At 48.0% G+C, this 20,725-nt stretch overlaps 1 protein-coding gene across 3 annotated transcripts in view; it reads left to right on the top strand.

The window, feature by feature from the left end:
- The first annotated feature begins 8,533 nt into the window (after positions 1–8,533).
- LOC144944025 (estrogen receptor beta-like) overlaps positions 8,534–20,725 on the top strand; it is a 154,267-nt gene continuing 142,075 nt past the window's right edge. For 2 of the 3 annotated variants that reach the window (XM_078872033.1, XM_078872034.1), the window contains exon 1: positions 8,534–8,987. The gene's annotated coding sequence lies outside the window, so the exon portion shown is untranslated. The remainder of the gene's footprint in view (positions 8,988–20,725) is intronic. The other variant, XM_078872035.1, reaches the window with a different exon arrangement.

Raw genomic sequence — 20,725 nt, 5'->3', positions numbered from 1 at the left:
GCGCAGAGTCTACACGAGGCGAGAGAGGAGTGTAGCCGAGGCGCGGAGTCTACACGAGGCACAGAGAGCCGGCAGCACAGAATCCAGAGTCAAGAGAAGCGCATTGTGAAGAAGAGAGGCCACGCGTTGTATTGTTACAAGTCAAGATTTAATAAAAGAAGTGTGTTCCCGTCAAGGAGTTTCCTGCCGTCATTTTCCAATACTTCATATGTAAAGATTCATTTTGATCATGCAAACGTGTGCCATGGCCAAACAAGGTTATCCTGGGTGTGTGCCCATGAGTGATAGAATCAGAAACCGTGCACAGAAGCAATTCCAATCAAAGCTGAGGTCGAACCGATGCTCAAACCCCACGCTCAAACCCACAATCTAATGCTTAGTCCCCATGCTCAATCCCATGCTAGACCCCATACTTGAACCCAATACTCGAACTCTGTAACCTGTAACCCATGTTTGAACCATGCTTGATCCTATGCTCAATCCCATGCTCAAATCCACACCTTGAAACCTGCATGCACATTCCCCATGCTCAAATCCTACACACCAACCACCCATGCTTTTTCTCAGAGCACTACAAGTAATCTTTGTATGTGAAGTATAGTAAACTACGGCGGGAAACCACTTGACGGGTAGCACACTTTATTCACACTTGGGTTGTCACAATAACACGTGTTGTCACTACAGCTCACGCTACACATTCCACCTGACACGGGTGGTAACTACTGCTCACACTACACGTTCCACCTGACACGGGTGGTAACTACTGCTCACGCTACACGTTCCACCCGGCTACACACACACGGGCATTCCAGCCCCGTAGCATCCGGGGAAACCTCTAGACCCACCCCAGCTTGGGTACGGATCACGACCACTGGGTCCCGTAGCCCGGTCCTCACATGGACGTCCGGCCCCCGGGTCCCAAGGTCCCGCCTCTGAGCCACACAGGGCCCCGGTCCCTACAAGGACAGCGGGACTAGGTGTCTCAGGGCCCTATCTCTTCCTCCTCCGTCTTCCGTCTTCACTGGTCACCAACTTCTCCTCGAGCGCCCGCGCGCACCGCCTTATATAACCCTCCGCTCCAAGGAGACGGAGCCTATGCGGACCGCGATGCGAGCACCCACCCTAACCGACCAATCATCACGCGCTGCCACACAATCCCTTCTTGTGCCAGCGCACATAACCAATCCCCACGCGCTGCCACACGATCCATCACTGTCAGCGCGCGTCACCAACACACAGCCAATCACCATCACATAACCCATGACCCCGCGCTGACCTACGATCCCTCACCATCAGCGCGCGTCACCAACACACAGCCAATCACCACGCGCTACCCCACGATCCTTACTACCAGCGCGTATCACCACTACATCACCCCCCCCCCCACATAGCTCGCAGCTGGCCCGGCTGCCAAACAACAACAAACCAACAACAAAAAAACCCCACTCCCGAAGTGTGCCCCGTAACACAACAACAACGCAAAACAACAACACAACAACACAACAAGACAACACAACAACACAACACAACAAGACAACACAACAACACAACACAACAATAACCTATGTACAAACCGACGAGCAACACAATAAAGTTATTCTGAAAAAAACGTGTCCAGTGTCTCCTTGACTACCGATCCCCCTTCCGCACGCTCCTTGAACGGGTGATAAAGTGGTCGAGCGGACGGGGAACGTAGTGACGAGACACTCCGGCCACGTCGGCCCGCATCCCCACCCCATTTATTCGGTCAGGAAAAGTTGCGCGACCTAGCGCGAGTCGGCCTGGCCGGTCCGTCGTACGGGACAAGACGCTGTCGACCGTCCGGTGGCACCGGCAGCCCAGGAAGGCACGGTTCGGGCCTGGAAGAACCGGCCGTGCCCCGGGGATCCGGTCGCCGGTGGTCGGCAGCCGTCAGTTCCCGGACACCTGGGAGCGGATCAGGTGAAAACATGTGAGGATCAGGCGAAGAAATCCCCCTTCCCGGGTCGTCGGTCACATCACCTGCTCGGTCATCACGACACAAAGGAAGGCCATATGGTGGCGAGAACGGTTTTCGCCAGGAGGGGTGAACGTACCACCGGCGCTTTCCCCATTTTATCTGCACACACTGGGGGCGTGCAACCCGCACGACCTCCACGGGTCCCCGCCATGGCCTCAACAATTTAGGTGACGTAGCCAAAGGTGCATGAGGGCAGTGCAGCCAGGCCTTATCGCCCGGTTTCCAATCGTGCACGGACACCTTCCGTGCACGCAAGCGCTCGTTGGCGACTTGCCGAGATCTTGAATTAAGCCGTGCGGCCTCCCGTGCCTCGGCGAGTTTTGCAATGTTAAATTTAATATGGTCGGCCAATTTGGAATTGGGCCGTGGCGTGGAAAGTCCCAGCTGAGTCTCCATGGGCGGATCGGCCTCCCAACCATACATCAGATAAAATGGGGAAAACCCCGTAGCTGCGTGGGGGGCCATTCTATACGCGGCGAGGACCCCCGGGACCTGCAAGTCCCAGTCAACCTGTGCCTCGCACACCTGCTGGCACAACATGGAGGTTAAAGTCCTGTGGAGTCGCTCCACCATCCCGTCAGTCTGTGGGTGGTACGGGGAGGTACGCACCTTTTTAGTACCCAAAAGGTCGCACACCTCCTGCAGCAATTTACTCGAAAAATTATTTCCCTGGTCGGTCAGCAAGCGTTCGGGAGCCCCCTTGTCCAAGACGTAGCCTTGGACAAAAGCATCCGCCACGGCCGCCGCTGACTGGTTGGCGAGTGGCCACGCCATAGGCCATCGGGTAAAGTATTCCACACCAACCAACAGGTACTTGTTACCCCTAGGCGTGACAGGAAAAGGCCCCAAAATATCCAGCGCAACGAGCTCGTTGGTGTGCGAGACCTGAATAGACTGCAGGGGTGGATTCGGCGCAACGGGCGGTGGTTTCCGTTTGGCGCAATCCACACATCCCTTCAGTATATTGACCACATCGCTCCCCATCCCCGGCCAATAATAGTCCCGCTGGATCAGGGCAAGCGTTTTGTTTACCCCCAGATGTAGGAGGCGTTCGTGTGCAGCCAAAACAACTTTGCCCCGCATAGCGTAAGGCACGACGAGTGCGTGCCGCCGGGACATATTGTCCCACCTCATTAGCAGGCCCTGCTTGAGCAGCCAGGAGCCAGCCCGTGTTCGACCCTCCTCGGAACCCCCCGCCCTACGACGCAACGCGAGCAGGGAGCTGTCAGCCATCTGGAGTCGGCCCCACTCAACGAGAGACAGTGAGAGTAGCGAGTCCCTGCCCGTAGGGTTAGCGGGAACGTCAACCATCGGCGCATTCGTGGCCGCGACCAACTCACTCTCGGGCACAGCACCTGGCGGTTTACAGCGCGCCGACCCCATCAAGCACGCACATTCAGGACTAGGCGACAACCGCGACAGGGCATCCGCGTTGGTGTGGCGCAACCCCTTACGGTAAGTGGTCGTAAATTGATAGTCCTGGAGGACTTCCAACCACCGTGACAATTGGCCCGAGGGCTGGGCGACCCTCAATGAATACTGAAGCGCCGCGTGGTTCGTCCGGACCGTAAAATGACGGCCATAGAGATAAGGCCGAAATTGCTGCACAAAAAAAACAATAGCCAGCAACTCGCGACGGGTGACGCAGTAGCGCTGTTCCACAGGCGACAAAACCCTGCTACCATAGGCGACCACCCGTTCAACTCCCCCAACGACCTGTGAGAGCACCCCCCCAATGCCCGTGTTACTAGCATCAGTATCCAGCAAGAAGGGACTCGTAAAGTCAGGGTAACGTAAGGGCGGGGCACCCACCAAGGCGTCCCGAAGGGAGCAGAACGCGGCCTCCTCCTCTGGCCCCCATCGAAACCTGACTCCTTTGGCTGTTAGAGTGTGCAAGGGTTTGGCAATGGTGGCGAAATGCTCCACGAATCGGCGGTAGTATGACGCAAAACCAATAAAGCTGCGGACCTCAGAAACCGACGTGGGCGTTGGCCATGAACTGACACAGTTTGTCTTCGCGGGATCGGTGGAGATCCCTGAAGAATCGACAATGTGGCCCAAGTACCTTACGGATTTTCGCAGAAGGTGGCATTTCGCCGGTTTGAACTTTAACTTTGCCGAACGCATCCGCAAGAACACCCCTCTTAATCGCTGGAGGTGTTCCTCAAAGGTTTTACTGAAAACAATGACATCGTCAAGATAAATTAAGCAAGTATCCCATTGCAAACCCGACAAAACCAATTCCATAAGGCGCTGAAACGTCGCGGGAGCGGAGTGGAGTCCCATGGGCAACCGATTAAACTGGAACAGGCCCCCTGGGGTCCGGAATGCTGTCTTAGGTTTAGACTCATCGTCGAGTGGCAGCTGCCAGAATCCCGACAGTAAGTCAAGCGTAGAAAAATACTGTGCCCCGGACAATGCGTCCAGGGACTCGTCCATCCTGGGGAGCGTCGGCCACGGAGATTTTATTCAGGCGACGGAAATCCACACAAAATCGCAAGGAGCCGTCTTGCTTTTTAACCAGAACGATAGGTGCTCCCCACGGACTGGATGAGGGCGAAATAATGTCGCCGTCAGCATGTCATTGACGGCCGATTGAACGTGTTCCTTCTCGGCAGGACTCAGCCGGAAGGGATTCTGCCGGACTGGTGCTGCATCGCCTGTTTCAATGTGGTGGCGTAACAGGTCCGTGCACCCAATATCATATTTGTGCGTGCTGAACACATCGGAAAATTCGATCACCAGAGTGTGCAGCGCACCCAATTGTACCCTTGACAAATCACTCGAGTCCGCACACAGCGAATCGACCCATTCAAGGTCATCACCCGATGCAATTTTCTGCGCTGGGACGGGATCAACATGTGCAACAAGGCGCTCTTCCGCAGGGACCCGTGCCGCGTGAGCAAGCACGGTGCCCTGCGGAATAATGGCCGGCCTAGAACCCGCATTTAACACCATAACGAACGGGTCCCCGTCAGCCCGAACCAACGTTTGAGCCACCGCCAAATCCAGACCCCCGACAGCTCTATTCGATGGACCCAAAAGCACGCCTTGTCCTGCAGTCTCCCCACCCAATGGCTTCCGCAACCGGAGGGGTATCAACATCTGCGAACCCGGGGGCACGTGCACCGTCTGTGTCGCTAGCGCTTGGATCGTCGCGCACGCCGTCCGTATTTCAGTAGGGTTAGACAAAAAAGAAATACGGCGACCCGATGGCAGCTCAATACAACGTTGATCCACGAGAATTTTAATGGGCATCTTAGCCAAAAAATCTGTGCCCAACAGACAAGGAACCGCTAGGGAAGAGGAGACGAAAATAGGTCCCGCCAATTTAATATCACCTATGTAAATGGACGCCCGAATCTGACCAATAATACCCAATGAGCCCCCATTTGCCGCGTAAAATGGCACGTCCACCGGAAGCAGAGGTCGACATTGGACGGGGAGAATGTTATAAATGAGGTCTGAAATTATAGTGGCCGATGCTCCCGTGTCCACCAACACCCTGACCTCGACCCCGTCTATGAAACCCGTAACGACCGACGAACCCGCCGCCGCGGCCACAATTCTGTGGCCCAACTCGGACCATTTAATGTCCCCGTCGCCCCGTACGAACCCCCCTCTCCGAACCGATTCCCCGACCCCCAATCGCCCATCCTCCGCCGCAAAGCGATGGCCCATGTGTGTCGTGTATGTAGGCCGAGCATGTGAAGTGCCGCGACTTGCCGGGGGTAGGTGGGACGACTTGGGGCCGTGGTCGTCGTCCAGCCGAGGTCCCGTGGCGCGCTGACGTGGAGCGCGGCACCCGGACGCCACGTGGCCCCGAAGGCCGCAGTTGTAGCACGTGATGAGGGACGTCGGAGGTCTCGGTTGCTCCAGCTTGCGGGTCGATCGCAGAGGCGAGCGACCCCCCGACCTCCAATCCCCCGGTCGTGCAGCCGTGAACACCTCCTCCCGTGGGCGAACGACCTGGGGCTCGGTGACCACCAGGCCCGGAGCTGAGACCCCGGCAGCAGTGCAGACGACCACTTGTTTCCGCTGCAGGACCTCGTGCGCTTGAATACTCGTTGCAACACACAACGAACATATATCCACTTCGTCGGTTGTGTTGATGGGGTCCCCCAGGTCCTGTGCCAACTTGAGCAGTTGTTCCAAAACCATAGCGTCCTGCCCCTCCTCGTCCATACGAGGGAACGCGGCATCGGCGAGGGCCAGCAACGCCGTGCGGTAGGCAAGCGCGGTCTCCGTGTCCGCCTTCCGTCGGCCGTAAAATAGGTGGCGGCAGGCCGAAGGTGGTCCGTAAACTTTGGCCATGAGGCCCAGCGCAGCCTTGAGCGTGGAGCGCGCCGATCTCGATGCGGACCCGAAGGCCGCGAGCGCGTCGTCGTCCAACATGGCCGGCAGTGCCCGCAGCGCCGTAGCGTTGGACCAGGCCGACATCTCTTGATGCGCTAGGAACCTCCGTTGGAATGCGCCCCAGTCCCCGCCGTCCGCCTTGAAGGCTGTCAACGTGGGAAGGCGCTGCTGGAAGATGAAGTCGTCCTCCGCCACGTGGCTCTCCCCCGCCGCACCGTCGGTCTGCAAAATGGCGGCCCCTATGGTAGGTGGAAGATGGCGGCCCGCAGCGCGCGCCGATGACGTAAGCGGCCGCGCTTGGAGGACCCCCGCCACGTGGTGCCCGCCATTCCCGCCAAAGATGTCCGCTCGGTAGAAATGGCGGGAACTGCAAGGTCATTTTGGCGGGAATCAGCGAGGCGAGTCTTTTGAATGTCCGCCGACGTCCCCGCTCCTCCCGACGTGGTGATCTCCGCCAGGATGGACGCCGCGGCGAGTAGCAGCTCCGCCAGGCGGGAGTGCGCCTCGCGGAGTCCGGCAACAGCCCCCAACCGCTCGTCTGGCGGCCATGAGGGGTCCTGTGGCGCAGGCATCTCCTCCTCTTCTCCCCCCGATGCCTGCTGGCCCGCGTCGTCGTGGTTATCCTCGCGGTCAATCTCGTGAGTCCGATGAGTCTTCCTGGTATCCATGCCTGGAAGACTTTCACTCTTGACGCCAGTTGAAGTATAGTAAACTACGGCGGGAAACCACTTGACGGGTAGCACACTTTATTCACACTTGGGTTGTCACAATAACACGTGTTGTCACTACAGCTCACGCTACACGTTCCACCTGACACGGGTGGTAACTACTGCTCACGCTACACGTTCCACCCGGCTACACACACACGGGCATTCCAGCCCCGTAGCATCCGGGGAAACCTCTAGACCCACCCCAGCTTGGGTACGGATCATGACCACTGGGTCCCGTGGCCCGGTCCTCACACGAACATCCGGCCCCCGGGTCCCAAGGTCCCGCCTCTGAGCCACACAGGGCCCCGGTCCCTACAAGGACAGCGGGACTAGGTGTCTCAGGGCCCTATCTCTTCCTCCTCCGTCTTCCGTCTTCACTGGTCACCAACTTCTCCTCGAGCGCCCGCGCGCACCACCTTATATAACCCTCCGCTCCAAGGAGACGGAGCCTATGCGGACCGCGATGCGAGCACCCACCCTAACCGACCAATCATCACGCGCTGCCACACGATCCATCACTGTCAGCGCGCGTCACCAACACACAGCCAATCACCATCACATAACCCATGACCCCACGCTGACCTACGATCCCTCACCATCAGCGCGCGTCACCAACACAGCCAATCACCACGCGCTACCCCACGATCCTTACTACCAGCGCGTATCACCACTACATATGTAACAAAATGCCGAGATATTATTATTGTGAGTTTTTTTTATTCCCTGGGATTTATTGAATATTCGGTGAAAGAAATGCAGTAACAGGAGCACACATTTAAAAGTTAGAGAACTTTTTAATCAACCGTGTCAGTCTTTGGTATTCGTTACCGCCATCTCTTCGGTGTCACTTATTGTCTTCTGAACTTCTTCTACAGTTTCACTATAATTAAATGTTACTTTATTACACTGAAAATCCCGCTCAGCCAGTTACCCAGCTAGCAACTGTCCGCAGCTTACTAACAAGTCATTGTTGGGGTGGATAGAAGCCCAGCCAGCATCCAGTCAGGAAACTCAAAGCATATATTATTTTATTGTAGTATGATTATCAGCATTCTATTATTTTTTGCATACACAGCACATGTATATTATGCACGCGCATACTGTATAGCAAAGATGTATACTGTATGTACATCATGTTGCGTGTACTGCATGTCAGTTATGTAAGGGCATTATTGCAGTATATCATTACGTGCATCAGTGCACCGGTAATGCACGTTCTGAGTATCAATGTGCACAAGATATACTGATACGCAGCACGGCACGCACTGCGTATCAGAATGCACATTCCATCAGTGGCCACTCAACACATTCGCCAATAACTTGCGAGTGGCATTCAAAGGATGTGGAAGGGGCGGGGAGAGGGGGGAGAGGGAGGATAAGGCATGCGACGTTTCGGGCAATGACCCTTCATCTTCTTCATCGTAATACGTGCGCTCGTGTCGAGCGAGGAGCAACGTCGTGGCAAGGGCGGTGTCGTGCCACGAGCCAACGCCGTGGCCGCATTTCCACGGCGTGCGGCGTCGAGCATCGCAGCCGCCGCCCTTGACCATCCATCGCACTGGCAGCAGCAGCAGTAGCAGCCAGTCGCTGTCTGCACAGGCACCAGCAAGGCAACCTCCCCCACCCCTCCTCTGGCCACCGTTGTTGCTTGCACGGCTGCGTGCTCTCACGTCTTCTCAAGCTTAGCAGGAGCAGCAGCAGCGGCAGGAGGCGGTGGTGGTAGTGATAAAACTGCCTGCTGGGCGTTACAATCTCCTGCTCAGACGGCATCGCTGAAAAAAAAAGATTTTCCCTGCCACCATCATTATCATCATCCGCAGCTCCACCTCTTCCAACGTCCTCCTTTCTCCCTCAACCTCGTCGTCGTCTTCAGCCTTCCTCGCTGGAGAGAGGGTGGGGTGCAGAGAGAGAATCTCCATGCGGTATTCGATGCGAGCTTCTCCTCCTCCTTACTTACGTAACAGCAGCAGTGGGCTTCGTTGGAGCGGCTTTTGCAGCGGCGTGGCTCGCTGGCTCGTTTGCTTTGCAATGCCAAAGCCACCAAATTGGCTCGAATTAGTCGAGCCTTTTAATGCGTTTGTTGATGTTGTGTTTGTTTTTGTTGTTGCTGCTGCTGTTGTTGTTGCAGTTATCGCCCGTGTTATTGCCGCCCGCGTTCATGTTGTGTTGATGTAAATCAATTGGCTGTTGTTGTTATATTCTCAAATGTTATTTTCTCAAAAGTCCTTACTATTCAAGGTAAAAAAAAGCATCTATCATTATTATCACCATCATGGTCATTTATACAGACATCCCAACGCCGGTCGTGGTGATGTAACACAAAGGGGTCGTTACGTAACAATCGTTAACTCCCGTGGCAAGTGCCGCAGGTCCCAGCCATCGCTGTCGGCCAGTCGGTGGCAGTGTGCGGAGGTCGAGTTACGTAACGCGTTTAAAGGGACAAGCAGTTGCAGAAGTAGCAGCTGCTGCAGTTACTGGCATAATCACCTCTATTCTCCCACGCCTGTGTTCGTGTTGCGTGTGTGTATAGGGGGGGGGGGGGGTGAAAGAGTAGCGAAGGATTAAGACAATGAATGGGGAAATATGTATTCTGTTTTAGTCACTTGAAACCGATACGCACGTATTGATGATGGATAGCGCGCGCAGCTGTGGGTGGTGATGGGGGGGGGGTCTTGCATTGAGGATTGTGAAACAAACATCTCGTTACATCACGGGGGTGTTTGGTGTTCTCCCTCCACCCGTCTTGTACCCACGTCCGTCTCAGTTGCAGGTTAATTATTTATTTTGTGTCTATGACGACGACGACCGCCAACAATGGAATATATAAAAATGTCTAACGTAATGCGATGACTTTCACTTGTGGTTTGTTTGCACTGCGCCCTAAACCCGGGTGAACCTGAGTTTGATTCCCGGCCACGCCTTACGTCAGCGGAGTGTGTAATTTGAATCCAGGGCTTGGGTTCTATCCCCGATCCAGCCCCTCCCTCCCTTACTTCAACCAGCGTGGTGAAGTATGGTCAAACAATATCCCACGACCGACAGCGTGGCGAGGCATTCATCCAGCAGTGGATTTATATCAAGGGTTGAACGTTGCAATTACTTATTTACGATCAACTATTGACAATGTAGGAACTCAATTTCAAGATTGATAAACAACTGAAACTAAATGATCTCTGCTTCCTACTAGAATGTGCTTCTTTCACTGTACATGAATACAATATCTGCCTACCCACCCCATATCTCACTTGCACGAGTATCACTTTGGCAGAACTGCACATTGGACAGCATGCAGAAAGAGTATTGATTTGACATTGTACCAAGCCCGTAGCCATGGAATGAACATTGGGGGGGGACCAAATCTTCTCGGAGGTCTGGGGGTCCCCCCCCCCCCCAGAAAAAAAAAATCTTAATTTGAAAACTAATTTCCTGCCTAAAATAAAAAAAAATCATGAACACGTAGGATGAACTTTTTTTTTACAATAATGTTGAATAGTATATTGTATTACATTGCTCTGTTTTTTCCCCTTTTTTACCTTTTCTTGTTTCATTGTATGTAATGGCAGAGAGTAAGGCTTAATAAAGTACAACCATAACCATAATAATATAAACAGAAATCTATTTTATACCAATATATTGGGGGGGACATTTTGAGCATATTTGAATATTGGGGGGTGATGTCCCCCCCCCCCCCAATATATATTATAATTACGGCCTTGCATTGTACTAATGTTGTGAAACTCCCTGTGAGTGTCGAGGTGCCATACCCCTGGCTCACCTGCAGAGAGCAGTACAGCAAGTGGACTCACCGCCATCTGTTTCATTCTGTACGGGGATAGAGTGTTGCCCCCTCGCGTGCGTGGGGTTTCTCCAGGTCCTCCAGTTGCCTCCCACTTTTACAAATGCTCATGGATTGGCTGAAACAAATCTTTAAATAAAAAAACCCAATGCTCAAAATATTCTATAACTCAGCGTGGCTATAATGAATAAATAAGTAAATTTAATTATTTAAAATAAAATTGTCTCGCTCCTGCATTCGAGCTGATCTCATTGCTCACCTTCCACGGAGGATGACCATCTATGGCCTATTTTCCTCCGATGTCTGGCACTCCATCATTAATCTCGAAAACTGGCCATCATCCTTTCCAGTGATGTCATGCCCAAGGCCACGAACTTTCCTTGACATTCGATATGATGTCTCTAATTTGGACTTTGTTGTCATTTACATGTGTTCCTCTTTGTCTCGGTGTAATTCCCAGCATGTATCTCTACATCTCCTTTGCATACTCTTCATCTTTTCGTCCATGTTAATTGTCAGACTTAATGTTTTTCATACAGCATAGCAGGTAATATAGAATGCACGAATTGAAACATTATTTATGCACGGTATGTTATTTTCCAAAAAAAGTTGTATTTCATCATTGTGACCTTGACTCATCTTCAAAAATTGTTATCGATAAACGTACAGGATTTTTTTCTCTCATTGTTAAGACCACGTGCAGTACTTTTGCCTAATTTAAGGATGTTTTTTGTTGTAGTGAACCGTTTGTGCATCAGTGTGCTTTAACTTGAGAACCACATATTAGTACAAGGATATGTAAGTTCCCAGTTATCCTTTCTGAGTACGTATAGTTGCAATAGCAAGACTCATACAAATTGAAACTGCTGCAGTATATGCATGGGTGGGGTGGGGGGTGCTGGTACAGTGTTCAGCATGCTGCGATATGAACCCGGCAACCCGAGTTTGATGCCAGCGTGATGGCACTAACATACGTGCCAAGTCATAGCAGAATTCAGTCCTGGCTTCCCCTCGTGCACTAAGCAGCGTGGTGAAGTGTGGCAACCCCTCCACCAATATCTCATAAATACTTAAGTACGGTAATGTCATATAATTCAAGCGTGAGATTGCTACCAAAATTTGAATATTTCTGACGTGAAATGCTGCAGGACTTGTTTTTGAGCATGGTGGTTTTTTTCAATGTCACATGATGGCATTTCATTGCGGCATTGCAGATTTGGATATTGTCATGGCATATTCAGGGTCCAACACATCATTCCAGATAATTTTACATTTCACAATTCCATAATCACTTAGTAGGTTTGTGTGGCATAGTGCTTGCTTGGAACACTGCTTTGAAACAAGCCCGCCTGATAATTGTTTTTTTACCCTTCTATCTGGCAACAAAACTGACACCTTTTTACAAGGAGTCATGTTTGCATAGACCACAATACCTGCAGCCATAATGCAAACAAAACACATAACTCTGATAATATATGCACAGTCCTTGAAGTTGATTGGTCCATACCCGAGACAGCTTTCCTTATAGCCTAGTCTCACATGGGTTGGAACAGATGACGCCTGAGTTAAACTCCTGGCCACTGCCATATCTGAACTGGTCTGAAGGCTCCTTCAACCCATGTAGACCACAGTGTGGTGCGATATCGTCAAACTACTTTCATAACCAATGCAGTGTGGGAGAGGCCTTCATCAAGTATTGCATTGGTTAATAGTTGTACTGACATTTTATATAAAAAAAATTACACATTTGTGCTTGTTTTTAAAGTTCGTTAATTTGGATTTGTTTGAGTAAAATGTCGCAATAACTTCATGTTTATACACGGTAACATACATTTTGAATGTGTTGTTCTATGTCATGTAACATTCACTTGATCCGGTAGTGCACTCGGATTAACCAACTTTTTCACGAGTGTTCGCGTGGTTACAACTGAAGTCTAAAAGTTTACTTCATCGACCTGAGCTATAAACACAGTAGTTCATTATGTTTAGGCATTTACAATATATAAATTATGGACACGCAGTGTGTTTCAGTTACATCCTAATATCTTGCAATAAAACAAAATCAAGTTTAATATCAGAGGGATTTTATAGTTCCCAAATGATTTAGATCAAGTGATTGTGTACTCCAGTATATCCCTTGCGATTTGAGTGAACCGGTTATGCCATGGGAGGTATGCTTACGTAAAATCTGATGCATCGTTACGGAGAAAATGCAGTTCTTACCACTAGTCTTTTGGGATGGTTGTCAGCAATATAGGTTCATGTTTTATCTCATAGTCGTGTGGGTTAGAAAATTGCCCCGTTTGACTATGCTGTTTGTGAAGATGTACTTTAAAAAAAAACTTGACATGCTTTATTTAAAATGCACACGCACATATATCTCCGTCGTAACGTTCATCGATGTAATATTTTAAAGGTAAACATTGACTTAATCGCGAGTGCATTATATGCAATGGACCGCACTGTATTTTTCCACGCTAGTGCTTTTCGCGATCAAGACTTTACAAATCACTTCCTGCAATTTTAAAAAACAAGATTTGATGTGTGTGTACAACTATTAGGCTAAACTGATTATGCATGACCAATTTACTATATATTTCCCCGATCAGCAATTGTGGCCCGTTGATAGAAGTGTTTGTATTGATTATTGTGGAGATGTGTGGAGCATTCATATACAGTCGTGTAGTGGTTTGAGCAGTGCCCCTGAAAACCAAATTAAGTCAGTTACATGTTCTGTTTATAAGTAACTTCAGTGGCAAGTGGTATCTGAACCAGGGGCGGTTTCTTCATTAGGGCGATTGGGCGACGCACCACCAATGTCATTCAACCACAGAGTCACGCTAGCCGTCATTGTGCCTCTGGATATAGTCCAATCAGCGTCATGCTACGTTCTGTGGAGTACCGCCTCTTTTTGGGCGATTTCCCTCCAGCTGAGAATCGCCCCGAGTGGTCCCATAGACTTACATTCAAAGATGTTTTTTTTCGAACGGGGGCGCTGCAATGCATTCTCTATGGCTTCCGGGAGGGCTCGCCCTAACGTGCTTACGTCATCATACGTGCTTACGTCATCATACGTAAGCACGTTTCATCCAACAATATAATTTGTCGCCACCTAGTGGAATCTTTAATAAAAGAAACTTGAGTGGTTTGTTTTATTAGTGAGTATAGAAACAAACAAGATGTATTGTAAGAGTCACTTTATTTTTCATTAATATTAAAGAAGTGAAGTTGTCTTTACATGCTTAAGCTGTTAATTTATCCATTGCATGGGTGGACCTTATCCTTATCAATCATCCAGACATTTGCCCCCCCTGAGAGATTTTGCAGGAGCCGCCACTGATCTGAACCTGTACAGAGTCTGCTTATGTTCACCCATTAATTGCACGGTGAGCATCAGCAATGAGAGGATGAAGGTGGCCTTGAGTCGTGCTGTCCATAGCATCCCCCAGAGCACCATGCAAGCCTTAGTAAGAGCTTGCTAACATCACTTGCCATCACTTGCCCCAACATTCTCTACGGCTAAATGGGGCATGTGTGTATCCGAGTCAATATACTCCAAAGTATGTCTCTGTATGATGTGTAGAAATTGAGTTTCTTTGACGAACAAATATTTTATCTGAAAACAACAGTCTTACTACTGCGTAGCTTTTCTAGGTGATGGTGTCCAGTATGGCTCTCTTTGATGTGTTCTTTGGGTTGTAAACGTGTTGTTCAGCATGATAGCCAACGTTTAACTCCATGTACAGGGAGATTCAGAAAGCCATTTTCAAAAAGCTCCCAGCACGTGGAGTGAAATGTCAGACATGGTGCTGAACAACGTGTGGTACAACCTGAAAACACATCAGAGACTTTAAAAAAAAACATTCTGAATGGTGGTCATTGCTTGGTGTTCCTGGGGGCATATGTTTGATAGTTGGTACAGATGTGTATCGTGAAGACAAGACGAGACCAGGGGAGTAAACATTTGTTCAACGTCATGCCACTTTTTTGGTCATTTGGGTCTGAAATTCATATCCAACTGCAACGTAGCTGTGCAAATAAACACGTGTTTGTGTTCTTTACACGACCAACTGTATTATTGGAGTGAGACCATGGATTTTTGATCTTTTTATAGTCTCTGACTTGGAAGAGACCTTCTCTCGAGACTCCAGGCAGCTGGGCATATGTGGGTGACAGAGCTTATTTTGATGTTTTGTGAGGATTACATCCTTCTTGCATAGCCTCCTCTAACAATCGAGAGTATGTGCTATTAGATCATCATCACTAGCCGTGATCTTTCCACTGCTGGATGAAGGCCTCCGTGAGCTGTTGCTGTCCGTCGATCTCTCCTGCATGTGAGCTAATCTCATGACTCCATTTCCACGGTGGACCACTCATCACTTACTTTTCTTAACAGTCGTGATCTGTGATGTCAACAACTTGCGTTTGTTCTCTGATCCATGTTTTCCTCTTTCTGTATCTCATTGTTACATGCTATCACTTGGACCCCAAAATAGAGGATATAATTGCAATCATTACCACATTACAGTGTAGTGATTTTACATACCAAAACATGTGTTTTCTTCACAACAAATCTCCCTTATAAAAAAAAAACCTCACAACAATACCACATACCTAGGTTATAAGTTCAGACAGGGAAATAAAATAGCACAAAATTGCAATAAATATCAAATGTTAAGAAAATATAATAAGGCTAACAAACAATTTAACACGTTAACACAGAAAAAAAAACATAAAAAAACATAACAAAGGTAATAAATGAAACAGTTTGTCACAATTAATGCTCATTTTAGTTTTGGGACATTGCCACACAGTGCTGGTACTGTAGCCTTTGATAACTCTTGTGATGAGTGTGAGTTCTCTGATTAACTCCTGCGGAACTAAAATGTCTAGAGGTAGGACCAATGACGTAGTGAAGCAGGGCTTCTGAAAAAGCTGAAAGGTAGTATTCTTGAACTTCGTTGAAAATATTGGAGCGTGTGAACGTAGATAAGACAAAGCAATATTGGATTCCTTCACGCTTTGGATTTCAGATACAGTCATATAGTCATAACCACTTTCAGCCAGGAATCCCTCGCTGAGTCACAAGACCCTTTTTCAAGAGGGTTCTACATTGCGGTATTTGAATAATCCCATAAATGTTTGGCACTTGGGATGAAACTGAAGTGACCCATGCATATTAGGGAGCTCTGCACAAAGTACAGTACTGTATTCCCAAGAATGATCTAATTGTACATATGTTGGAACTTCTTTCGCACTGTACATAGCCAACCGTGCTAACCAAGCTTAAACCTGCTTGGCTTCAGAGATGCGATTAGATTGGGCAATTCGGGGTGATTTGTTCATAGGCTGCATGGTATTTCATATGAATCACTCTCACACTCTCTTTGGATCTTGACTTAAAGCTTTCGTGACTGCAGGAATTAATATTCTTGGGTCTTTCGGTAAAAAAACATAGATAGGTTCAAAGAAAATAACAAAATAACAAATAAACTCCTTAAAAAATGTTTTGTAAAAACAAAGGTTTTATTAACAACTTCGTTTAACTCACGGTCGAGAAGTACGTCAATGGCGCCTGAGACACGCGGTCCCTGCTTTTTGTGCGAGCCAATTCCACAGTTTAGGGACCGCGGCGTTTTTGACCTACACAAATATATATGCATAATAAGGCGTCCATACAAAATGTAAATTGCTTTAAAGTAGCGAATTGATTTAATGCTGAATTTGATATAGGCATGCATTGTCACCGGATCTGAGTATGTGTGCAAAATGTGGAATTGGTTGGACAACGGGAAGTGGATGAAATTTTTATTACAAGATTTGACCCAGACAGAGGAATCAAGTTAAGTAAAACGGTTGAATAAAACTGTTGAAAAACTACGACGTTTCGATCACAACACAAGCAATCGTCATCAGAAGAAAAGAGAGTGGGAAAGCTGCTGAGGCAGGCTGTTTTTAAAGGTTTGAAATAGGTGTAGCCCAAGGATCATAAAGAAAATGGGAGGGGGGGGGCTAGTGATGTTAAAGTGAGAAATTTGCATGTAAATGTAAAGTCGGAGAGCTACCTCCATGACGACGGCGTGGAGGTGGCCATTGTATTGTGAGAGATTAGCATATCAATGGAAGATCGCAGAGCCACCGCCACATCGAGGACACGAGCGATGGTGGCTGTATTAGTGTGAGACATTCAACCTGTTAATGTAAAAGCAGAGTCGAAAATAACCACTAACATCGGAAGGTAGGATGGAAACAACACAGCCAGTCATTACTTAAACTGGTTAATCACATCCTTCCAATGATTGCTCAGTTTGTACCCATCTTCTCGGTTGAAATTGTGTCTGTGTCTATATTTATGGATGGCCTCATGAATGAATCCTTGTTGATAGCCAGTGGAACTGCAAAGTACCTTCGTCTTCGAGAAATCAATCTCGCGTGAGCCCACCACATCAAAACAACGATCAGCCACGGCTGAGGTATTGGGCCTGCCGCGTTTCAGATCTGCCTTATGTTCACGAACACGGTCCGAGACATGTCGCCTAGTTTCCCCAATGTAACTACTGCCGCAGACACAGCTTAGTTTGCAGACGCCGGGGATGATATCCTTCACAGATGGGATCAGATCACGAATTCCATGCACTGTGTTAAATCGAACCTGGATCTTGTGTTTGCTTATGATTTTGGAAATCTTTTTAGTGACCCCTGCTATGTATGGCTAGGTGATGGTTTTGATTGGTTCCTCAGATGGTTCTTTCCCAACGGTTGGGGTGATAGCTTTACAGATTATGTGGTCTGAATATCCATTCATCTTGAGAGCTTGGTGTACGTGTTCCAGTTCACTGGCTAGGTGATGACGGTCGGAAATACACCGAGCTCTATGGTGTATAGTTTTGATGAGGGAATTCTTCTGGGATGGATGTTGGTGGGAGTCAGGTTTTAGGTAGGAATCTGTATGGGTGGCCTGTAGACAGTGTCCCATTGAGCCATTTGGTCTCTTTTCAATTAAATCATCCAAGAATGGTAACTTGCCATCCTTTTCAACCTCCATGGTGAATTTGATGGCTGGGTGTATGGAATTGATGTGGTTGAGGAATTGGTTCAAAGCTGGTCAGCCATGTGGCCAGATGACGAACGTGTCATCTACGTACCTCTTCCACAAGCACGGACGTAGAGTGGATGCCTGAATGGCATCTGTCTCAAACTTTTCCATGAAAACATTGGCTACAACTGGAGATAAGGGAGAACCCATTGGGGTATCTTCAACTTGTTTGTAGAATGTTCCATTCCAGGTGCAGTAAGTGTTGTTGAGGCAGTGTCTCACCAGGGCCGGTACATCAGTATTCGGTCCTTGTTGGACCAAATCTTAAATTATTGCAATGGTGTCAAGCACAGGAACTTTGGTAAACAGAGAGACCACATCGAAACTAACGAGCAAATCACCTGGAGATAGTGAGATGTCCTTAATCAATGATAACAAGTGAGCTGAGTTGAGTACAGCTGAGGTGGTTTTACCAGTGAATGGTTGTAAGGTCTCAGACAGAAATTGGGCCAGGTGGGTGAGTCAATGGTTGAGACGATAGGACAAATGGGTGTCCCTTCTTTATGGATTTTTGGTAAGCCATATAATCTGGGTGGTCTCGCAGCAGAGGGTTTTAAGGAAACCCGCTTGGTTGGTTTGATCAAAGATGTCGAATCAGTGATGATATTGTTGGTTTTGTAACGAGGCGGTTGGTGGGATCTCTTTTAATTTTGGTATAGCTACCATCATTAAGTATGTCCTGAATTTTGTCATTGTATGTGGTTTTGTCCATGATGACTGTGGCATTGCCCTTGTCGGCTGAGAGGATGGCAATGTCATCTCTCTTTTTAATTGAGAAAACTCAAAGGGCTCATCTTTACTGATGTTGCTAATAGGTGTTTCCGCGTTTTTGAGGATTGCAGAGATTTCCGATCTTGCCACATCTGCAGTAATTTCCCAACCCCTTAAGGGATATGTCGACCTGGGCAATGATATCATCAACTGAGATGCGTTTAGAGGTGACTGCGAAAATTAAACCCTTTGTCTAGAACCAATTTTAGGCTGTCTAAAATTGGACTGTTACTCTGATTGATAACAATCTTGTCAACGTCTAACTTTTTGATGTGTGGATCTGGCTTCTTCTTGGAAAGGTGGTTGAACTTGGAAATCAGGTTATCTTTGCTTTTCGCTGACATTGAGGCAGATGAAGATGATAAGGTGGGCTCACACAATATTGATTTCTCTAAGACGAAAGTACTTTGCAGGCCCACTGGCTATCAACAAGGATTCATTCATGAGGCCATCCATATATAGACACAGACAAAATTTCCACCGAGAAGATGGGTACAAATTGAGCAATCATTGGAAGGATGTGATTAACCAACTGGCTGTGTTGTTTCCAACCTACCTTCCGATGTTAGTGGTTATTTTTGACTCTCTAGTTTTACAATAACAGGTTGAATGTCTCGCACTAACACAGCCACCATCGCTCGTGTCCTCGGTGTGGCGGTGGCTATGCGATCTTACATTGACATGCTAATCTCTCACAGTACAATGGCCACCTCCGCGCCGTCGTCGTGGAGGTAGCTCTCCGACCTTACATTGACATGCAAATTTCTCACTTTAACATCACTAGCCCTGCCCACTTCGTTGGGCTACACCTATTTCAAACCTTTAAAAACAGCCTGCCTCAACAGTTTTCCCACTCTTTTTTCTCGTAATGACGATTGCTTGTGTTGCGATCGAAACGTTGTAGTTTTTTGTTATTTTGTTATTTTCTTTGAACCTATCTACGTGACTTCACCGAAAGACCCAAGAATACATAATCTCTTTGGAATTAAACACTAAAAAGTCAGTTCAATCTTTGGTAAAGGTACACCAATTAGTCCCATTCAGATAATTCTACATTATAAAAAAATGTGTGTTTATTAATTTTAGGGATAACTACACAAAATAAACACGTGTACCAAATAATATATAACTGTCCCACCGCTTGCCGGATATGTTAAAGTATGTGCAGTAGCTGGGGACTCGTTAAATTACAGTACAGTACTGTATTATCGCTATGATCCTCGATAGCCCAAGGATCACCTCGCTGCTGACTGCTGTTTACTTTGTACATGTGATATGTGCACAGGTAAGTTTCTGTAAACAGAGATTCCAAATGATATGCGCCATGGGTATTATACATTGAGTTGTTGGGCTTCATACCATTGTGAGCAGCCAACAAATGGGTCTAAATTGCTTAAATTTATTTACATGTACCAGTAACAAGTGTATTTGTATATACTTTTTATGTAATGCTTATCTTTAGAGGTGCTAATTTGTAAAAATGTAATGGCACTTAACCAGCCAAGACGGCTGATGGATTTTTCAATGCTATTTTCTAGACTTTTGTTAATATCATTTTAAGATTTTAACAGCAAGTGACTGAAATTGGATTGAACGCGTGTGAGTTTAATAGGTTGTTTTTCTCTATCATGCAAAATGAGATGTGATTCAGAGACTGATGTGTTGGGAATGAGGTGCTGAAATATCTTATAAAACATCTCACCTGCAGCTGCTGGATTGAACAGATGGGCAATATGGTACTGTAGTCAGATTTTTTTTTACGAATGTTGCTTACAGGTCACACAGTAATCAAGGGCATAAGAGTTCTCAACTTCTGTGAATGCTGCAATTGTGTCATAAGCGAAACATGGGACGATCTTAGCCAGATGGTACAGTATATGAATTGTAATACAGCACTACAGAAAGCTACATTATTCATGAGGGTTGCTTAAATAGGATTATACACATTAAATGAAGTATTAGAGCCCCATGTTTTTGATGAGTTAAACTGGTAGCAC

Source organism: Lampetra fluviatilis, chromosome 33, assembly GCF_964198595.1.
Source record: "Lampetra fluviatilis chromosome 33, kcLamFluv1.1, whole genome shotgun sequence".
NCBI classification, from domain to species: domain Eukaryota; kingdom Metazoa; phylum Chordata; class Hyperoartia; order Petromyzontiformes; family Petromyzontidae; genus Lampetra; species Lampetra fluviatilis.
Note: the sequence above shows the minus strand (reverse complement) of the source record. Positions and strands in the feature narration are given on the sequence as shown.